The sequence below is a fragment of the Arachis stenosperma genome, chromosome 5, assembly GCF_014773155.1.
Source record: "Arachis stenosperma cultivar V10309 chromosome 5, arast.V10309.gnm1.PFL2, whole genome shotgun sequence".
Lineage (NCBI taxonomy): Eukaryota > Viridiplantae > Streptophyta > Magnoliopsida > Fabales > Fabaceae > Arachis > Arachis stenosperma.
The window spans coordinates 1,417,100-1,425,513 of NC_080381.1; the positions used below are offsets into that span (position 1 = coordinate 1,417,100).

General features: G+C 44.1%; 1 pseudogene; it reads right to left on the reverse strand.

Annotated features, from left to right (window-relative positions):
• Positions 1-1,280: 1,280 nt before the first annotated feature.
• On the reverse strand, positions 1,281-8,025 carry LOC130979543 (uncharacterized; annotated as a pseudogene).
• Between the last annotated feature and the right edge of the window lie 389 nt (positions 8,026-8,414).

The window sequence follows — 8,414 nt, forward strand, 5'->3', positions numbered from 1 at the left end:
TAAAAAAATAATTCACAAAGAAAAAGAAATCAAACAATAATAACAAGAAAAAAAAAGATAAAAAAAAAACAAGCGTGAAAGAAGAAAGCAAAAAAAAGAAAAGAAGAACGTAAGAAGAAGACAATTGTAGCAGCAATAACAGCGACGATTACAGTAGTGATAACTTGATTAATAAAAATAATTAGACACTTAATAATTTTTGTTTTATTATTAATATAATTTTATATAATTAGATATGTATATAAAATTATTTTACACTTAGCATCAAAATTAAATTTATATATATTGAAAAACGTATAATTCTATGGCATGCTTGGTTTTTATTTTAATATAATTTTATTTTAATTTCTTGTATTAAAATAACAACTCAATCAAAACCTTAAATTTTGTATTTTAGGTCAATGCTTTCAAAATTCAAATATTTTGTCAATAAAAATAAACACTAAATTCAACTCCTATCTTATTTAAAAAAACAAAGTGACTGTTCATAATATCAAATACAAATTATTCGTAAATTATATGCAAATTTTATATTTATCTTAAATTATATACGTGGAATGTTGATCTAAAAAATTATTGGATAAAAATTGTATTATTACCTTCTAAATTAGCATGTCTAACTTTTTAATACCAAACACAAATGTATTATATTATTTATAATCACATACGATATCGTTTTGTCTATATAAATAAAAATAAATAAGATTTTTGCTAATTCCATACTTCACCAAGTTAACATTTCACGTATAAAGGTTAGATTAAACTTTTACTAATGGTATAATAAAAGATCTAATTATCTCAATATTCTGGGACATGAACTAATTAATTTTTTTTTAATAAATTTCTTTATCCTTCATTATAATGAATATGGATTAGGTTAGATGTATCTAACCATCCACATCCACGTATATGGTAGCAATATTTTACTCTACAAGATTGATAATGCTACTCAACAATACCTGTCACTACTACTACTACTACAAAAAGAGGCGTTTTGCAACGAAACTTTTGTCACGAATCCATGTTAATAGTAAAGTCAAATTACCATATCTCAAATTTGCTACCAAAACAAATTTTATAGCTAAAAAAGTGTGGTAGAAAAATTCAGTAGGTCAATCTTAACTACGGCAAAAAAAAATATGATAGAATTATGTTTTTTAGGGTAAAAAACCATAATAAGCCAATGCTCTCCAAAATTTACGTATATCAGCCAAAACGAAAATCGTTTCAGCAATAAACCAAGGGATATTTATATATAAATCGAACCAGTGTGGTTCGAACTACAAACGTGAATAAATCGAACCAGTCAAGTTCGAATTAGGGTAAGAATGGTATGTGCATAATTCGAACCAAGGAGGTTCGAACTCAAAACGCTCATAATTCGAACCAAACTAGTTCGAATTACTCATTGGAAAGCGTTGCACGTAATTCGAACCAAGCTGGTTCGCTTTTAGGGAAGAGTAATTCGAACCAAGCTAGTTCGAATTACTCATGATTCGGCTATATAAGGAGTTCGAATCAGCCTCATTCGAACCATTCTTCCCTTCTCCAACCCCACCAAATCCCAAAGAAAACGACCCAGATTCTCTCCGACGAAGACCTGAACGGAATACTCTGCTGAATGGGGGACGATCCGGCACGGTTATATCGCTTGGACGGAGTCGCTCATATAGCAGGGGTCATCAACGAGGAGGTTAGTACAGAAATAAGTTTGTGGTAGTGGTATTTTTGAGTTATTGGTTTTGCATGCGGTTGTAGTGGCATGTTCATGCTAGATGGTGCTTCAGTTGGTGGTTTATGTAGGTGGTTTCTTTTAGTGATTTCTAGTAGCGGTTTTTGTTAGTGGTTAACGCAAGTTGTTTTATGTTGGTTGTTTTATGTTGGTGGTTTAGTTGTTCTATGTTAGTGGTTTGTGTTAGTTGTTTTATGTTAGCTACTTTATGTTAGCTGTTTTATGTTAGCCGGTTTTATGTTTGTCGGTTTTATGTTAGCCGGTTTTACGTTAGCAGTTTTATGTAAGCCGGATTTATGTTAGCTGTTTTATGTTAGCCGGTTTTATGTTAGCCGGTTTTATGTTGGTGGTTTATGTTAGTGGAACGTGCTAATTGTTTTATGTAAGTTGGTTATAATAATGCGGTTAATGTCATGTGCAGCCCCAAGGATGCATTAGGAGCATGCGGCGGTAGCAGGGCATGTGACTAGATGACAGATACGTTCCGTACTTGCAGATGGCAGGACTATACCATCTTGCAAGGCTGAACGATAGATGGTTCCGGTTAGACGAGGCCCTTGTCAGTGCATTTGTCGAGCGATGGCGTCCGGAGACGCACACCTTTCACATGCTGTTCGGAGAGTGCACGATCACACTTCAGGACGTGGCATACCAGTTGGGTTTGCCCGTGGACGGGCGTTACGTGAGCGGCTGCCTGTCAGAGTTCCATTTATACATCCAGGGTGGCCGTCCAGCCTGGGTGTGGTTCCAGGAGCTGCTTGGAGTGGTTCCTCCTCCCAGCCAGGTTCAGAAGTACGCAGTGAACTGCAGCTGGTTTCAGGAGACTTTTGGTGAGTGCCCCGATGGAGCAGATGACGAGACTGTGCAGCGATATGCCCGTGTGTACATTATGATGTTGTTGGGTACGCAGCTATTTGGGGACAAGTCTGGCAACCGCATTCACATTAGATGGCTTCCCTACGTAGCCAGGCTGGAGGAGATGGGTACCTATAGCTGGGGTTCTACAGCACTGGCATGGTTGTACCGGTGCATGTGCCATGTGGCGAACAGACATGTGGTCAAGTTAGCGGGCCCACTTCAGCTACTTCAGTCTTGGATCTTCTAGCGATTTCCTCGGTTTAGGCCTTCTGGGTTTGACACGATCAGCTGGCCATTGGCGTCGAGGTACTCTACCCATCCTTCTCTATTTCATTTTAGTATAAATATATCCATGTTCATTATTAATGTATTAGAAACCCTTAAGACACATTTAACTAGCCATACGACACATGTATTATGCAGGTGGTCAGGATACAACCCTTCTGCTAGCGAGAAGGGTCCTAGAGTGGAGATGTGGAGGCTTAGGATAGACCGGTTACAGGACAGGGAGGTGAGTACGCTACTTAATGAGTTTTTTTATTTTAGCAGACTTTATGATATGCCCTGAGTATGGAGAGTTTTCTGTGCAGTTTATCTGGATGCCGTACAGCACTCCCGAGGTACTTCAGGTTGTGCATCCAGAGGTTCTGGAGCCTAGGCATATGGAGTTGTGGTGGTCTGTGACGTCGCTGATCTACTTTGCCGTCATAGAGTGGCATCAGATTGATAGGGTTCTTTCGTAGTTCGGAGGGGTGCAGCCCCCTCCGAATCCCGCACGGAACATCGACTTTCTGATGTTGAAGGACGGCAGAGGCGGCGATCGTTGGTTCCCGTACGATCTTCGGAGGTGGCATCTGCATTGGGAGTCCCGTGCGGACATGGTGCTGAGGTTTGATGTTGTTGCCGATCCTGGACCCTCGCAGTTGTTTCTCGAGTGGTGGAGTCAGCATGGTAAGAGGTTCCTGTCTCCGGATATGCAGTTGGGGGATCCGAGAGCCGTTCCTATTCCAGTTGAGGCCTCACAGCGGGGTGCCGGGCGAGTTCCTGACATGGATCGTCCTGAGGACGTGCCTGACAGGCGGAGGGTTGAGAGGAGGGCTCGTGTGGGAACACGACGGAGCCAGCGTGAGTGGAGGTGGCTAGATGCGGCTATTGACGCTGATGACGGAGCTGGTCCTGCTAGAGGCGGACGAGGAGGCCGGCGAGGGAGACAGAGAGGGCGTGGTGCGGCAGACGTCCGTCGTCGTGACCCTCATGACTATGACGACGATCATCATGGTCCGGAGGGCGGGGATGGTGCCGAGGCTGTTGCAGTTGGTGGTGTTAGTACCTCCATGGCGGACATAGAGGTGAGTGGTATGGGTCAGGCATAGGTGATGAGGGTGAGCCTGGTGACATTGGACTTGGGTCTGGGCCTCTCGGGGATTATTTCGTCGGTGTACCCGCCCATGACCAGCCTCAGCAGGAGGGTACCCCCATTAGTTATTACGGGATCACAGTGGTCAGACTTCCTTGGCGCAGATACGCTTGATCCGGACTTCGGGAGTCCACAGTTTCTAGCGGACATTACCGCCATCATGCAGGAGGACGTGCCGGCCAGGAGGCGTGGTGAGACATCCGGCACGCATGCACCGTTAGATGTTGATCTGAACGAGCCTCCTACGACATCTGTTGGTGATCATTTTGGTTTGGGAGGCACCCCACCATCTGCCTACGCTGCGGCCTCAGAGTCTTTTGCTGGGTCGTCTGCTGCCCCCGTCCATTTTGCGCCACCGGCACAGTCTGCCCCGGACGAGGACGCCGATGAGATCGAGGATGAGGAGCCTTTTATTCGCAGAGGTCAGAGAGCACGGGTTCCCCGTCGTTGCTTTACGGGCTCGCATCTGTTTAGATGATTCACTTTTCATGTATTTTGTTCCTTAGAGTTCATTAATGTATAAATTTGTTGTTATTTTGGAGCTGAGTTACTTTGTTCTTATTTTAGAGATGTTTTCCTTTGTTGTTTGTTGATTGATATGTACTTTGAAAAATGATGTTTAGCAGTTGTTATCAGTGATATTTTTTTTCATCATCGCACCATTAAACAGTCTGTTATGACATTTATTTATTAAATTTTGCATTTAGGGGACTATTCATAAGACTCAAAGTGAAACATAACATATTCATTACTCAACGCAGCATGCACAATACATTATATTAGAAAAATCAACATTAAAACTTAACTAAAATAAGTACTAACGCTAATAACATGGCTACTAAGGGCCTCCAGTGTGGGACGATCCACCAAGCTGTGGGCAACTCTGTCGGATCTGCCTCGTCCATATTTGTTCGTATCCTGGTGGACCTCGGACGACCCTCTCTCGCATGCCTCTTGTCAGGGTCCGGTATGACAGTAGGCCCGTCGTATGGTGGCCAGAATCCCTCTGGAATGGGAGGGGTAAATCCCATCCGATACACACTGAATACCGAACTAATCTGGTACACGCTGTGAACATAAGTAGTCCAATTTACCCGTGAGTAGGCACAACATGCAAGCGCGTGCTGACAGGGAAAATGAAGCGCCTGGAAGTAGCCGCAGTCACATGTCCGAGAGGCAAGCGATGCTCTGTAGCTACCTAATGAGAAGGAACCATTCGGAGTGGTTTCTGCCACGGTGAACTCGGAATTATCCGTGTCATACAAAGTCACCACAAAGCACCTCGCCGTCTTCAGGTTTGCCTCAATACACTTTACCAAGTGTTGACTGAATTGTTGTCCGGTTCCCATCTGGGCCTCAGTCTCTCTCCCCTTGCGAACAAATAGTTCGGCAAGCCTTCCATATGTTGCCTTCACTAGTGAGGATACCGGTAGGTTTCTGACACCCTTGAGGATTGAGTTCACACATTCCGAGATATTCGTCGTCATGTGACCGAATCTCCGACCCTCATCACGATGCTGAGTCCACAATGAATAATCAATCCGGTTCGTCCACTCACACATCGCCGGGTCTTCAGACCGCAGTATATCAAACAAGTAATCAAACTCAACCTCGGTCTTGGCATACGCCGCATTCACAAGAAGCCTCCGTGCATCTTTGCCCTTGAAGGTTAGGGCAAAATTAGCAGCTACGTGTTGAATGCAGAATGCGCGGTATGCAGATGGAGGTAACCAACCTCCATCAGGAGCCTCTAGCGCAGCCTTGATGCCGTTATGCCTGTCCGATATAACCAGCAGACCCGGCTGCGGTGTCACGTGCTGACGAAGGTGGGAGAGAAAGAATGTCCAGGACTTAGCATTCTCACCCTCTACTAGTGCGAATGCAACAGGTAGAATGTTGGAGTTCCCGTCCTGTGCAATTGCGATGAGCAACGTTCCCCCGTACTTGCCATACAGATGGGTGCCGTCGATGCTGATTAGTGGCTTGCAATGGCGGAATGCCTCGATGCAAGTTGGAAACATCCAGAAAAGCCTATGAAAATAACATTGAGAATCGTCTACCTGCCCTCCAACTCGAACGGGGCTAGTCCTTAGGACTGCAACAGTTCCAGGCATCGTCAACTGGACTCCCAAAACCTACCTGGGCAGCTCGTTGTATGACTCATCCCAGTCACCGTAGATGAGGGCAATAGCCTTCTGCTTCGCCATCCAGACCCTCCGGTAAGTCGGCCTAAACCCAAAGTGTGCTGCCGTGGCATTCAGGAGCACCTTGATGCTAACGGATGCATCAGTCCTAACCATTGGCATAATGAACGCCGATATCACATGATAATCCAAACTCCTGTGGTCACTGGATATGGAGGTGGCAAGACAAGTGTGAGGTCCATTGTATCGTTTGACCTCCCAAATGCCCTTGCGCTGCCGCAGACTCAGTCGAATCAACCATGTGCACCCATTCCCAAACTTAGAACACTTGCCCACATACCGACAATAATCAGACTCCACAACCTTATACTGTACCCCTCGCCGGATGCTGTAAGTCTTGACACTTAACAGGACCTCATCTTTATCCTGAAATTGCTGACCAACCTGGAACCTAAGAAGCATCGATACGACACGCGATACGGATACGACACGACACGGATACGCCGACACGTTCTTTTTATAAAAAATTGGATACGACACGTTTAGGATACGTTGTGAATTAAAATTTAAATAATATATTAAATTAATAAAATATCATATTGTAAATATAAGAGTAAATATACTTACATAAAAAAAGTCTTAAAATTATGCAATTATTAAAAAAAATAAAAAATTTTAATCTACTCTTGCCATCTCGCTAACAAAAAATATATCAATTTTTTCTCCTCCAAGTCCATCATGAATCAATTATAAAGAAAAAATTGGTTAATCGGGTCATAAAATCACAAAATCAATTGAAGATTTGCAGTCCAGTAGAAAGATCCGTCTCATGAACATCTGAATCGGGTCAGACTCGTTCGGATTCGTGACCGCTCCACCAAAATTCGGGTCGGACTCGTTCAGATTCGTGACCGCTCCACCAAAATTTTGCACCGCAAGAAGACACGCTGCCAATACGCTCATTTGAAGTATCCACCGAGTGTCGGTATGGGATTCGTGTCCGACACGGATACGCCGGCACCATGAGAGAATCCGTGCTTCATAGCCTGGAACTCTGTCAGACCAGCAGTCCCTTCCGCATCTCTAGCACCGAATCCAACTGAGTGCCCAGATACCCCCTCCTGCCTCATAGCATCCTAGTCCAGAGAGGAAAAATGTGGTGGATACTGCTGTGTGCCAGAGCTAGAACCACCTACCACCAATGCAGGCTCACTCCCTCCAATATCATCACCGCTGTCATCGTCAATCATATCCGGCTCGACGTCATCCTCCTCTGCATCATCCAAAAATCCGTCTCCAACGCCAACCGGTTCAACACCCACTAAAGCGTTCGGCATATTTTCCCTTGCCCCTACCTCGTCGCCTACGCTGTCATTGAGGTCAACAGCAAAAGACGGGGAGGCGACAGGTTGGACCACTGGTGGATACACAGGGACGGAGGAAGAAGCAACGACAGGCCGGGAACTAGAACCTGCTGGAGTGGCTAAACTGGTCGTATTCCGGTTCGAACCGCCTGAGCTGGATACCACATCAACCAGCCGTGCCAACAACTCTGGTGTCCTCACCTCCGGAAACTGCCACCGACAAAGAAACATTACTTGCAAGTCCACATCACTACTAATCGTGAAGCAATCATACTTCACGGTATTCTGTAGCACCGTGATTGAAATGCGATAGAAAAACTTCTTAACCTGCTTTGCACCCTCCAGACCGAGCTTCGTCAGTACAGCTCTAACAAGGTCATCATAGCTCGTCATAGGAGTAACGACAATACAGAGAGGATTCTTATCTGTGAACTTCACTCCGGAATGGGTTTTCCTCTTAACAGATCCTCTGTGGTGAACCAAAACAATAAAACTCTCCTCACTAGCCATCTTACTCCCTCTAATGAGACTAACTCATGTTTACACCCATATATATAGGCCTCAATCTCCAACTAATTCGAACCGGTCTGGTTCGAACTAGGATTTGTGTAATTCGAACCGACCTGGTTCGAATTACTTCCACAAGCATCTCTCTCTATAATTCGAACCAATCTGGTTCGAATTACATTCATTATTAGTTCAAACCATGCGTGTTCGATTTATTAACAACCCACAACAAGTAATTCGAACTGGCCTAGTTCGATTTATTACCAAACGCAATTCAAACCAACCTGGTTCGAATTATATAAATATATGATCTTGCTTATTGCTGAAACGAAATTCAGTTTGGCAGATATACGTAAATTTGGAAGAGCAATAGCTTATTATGGTTTTTTACC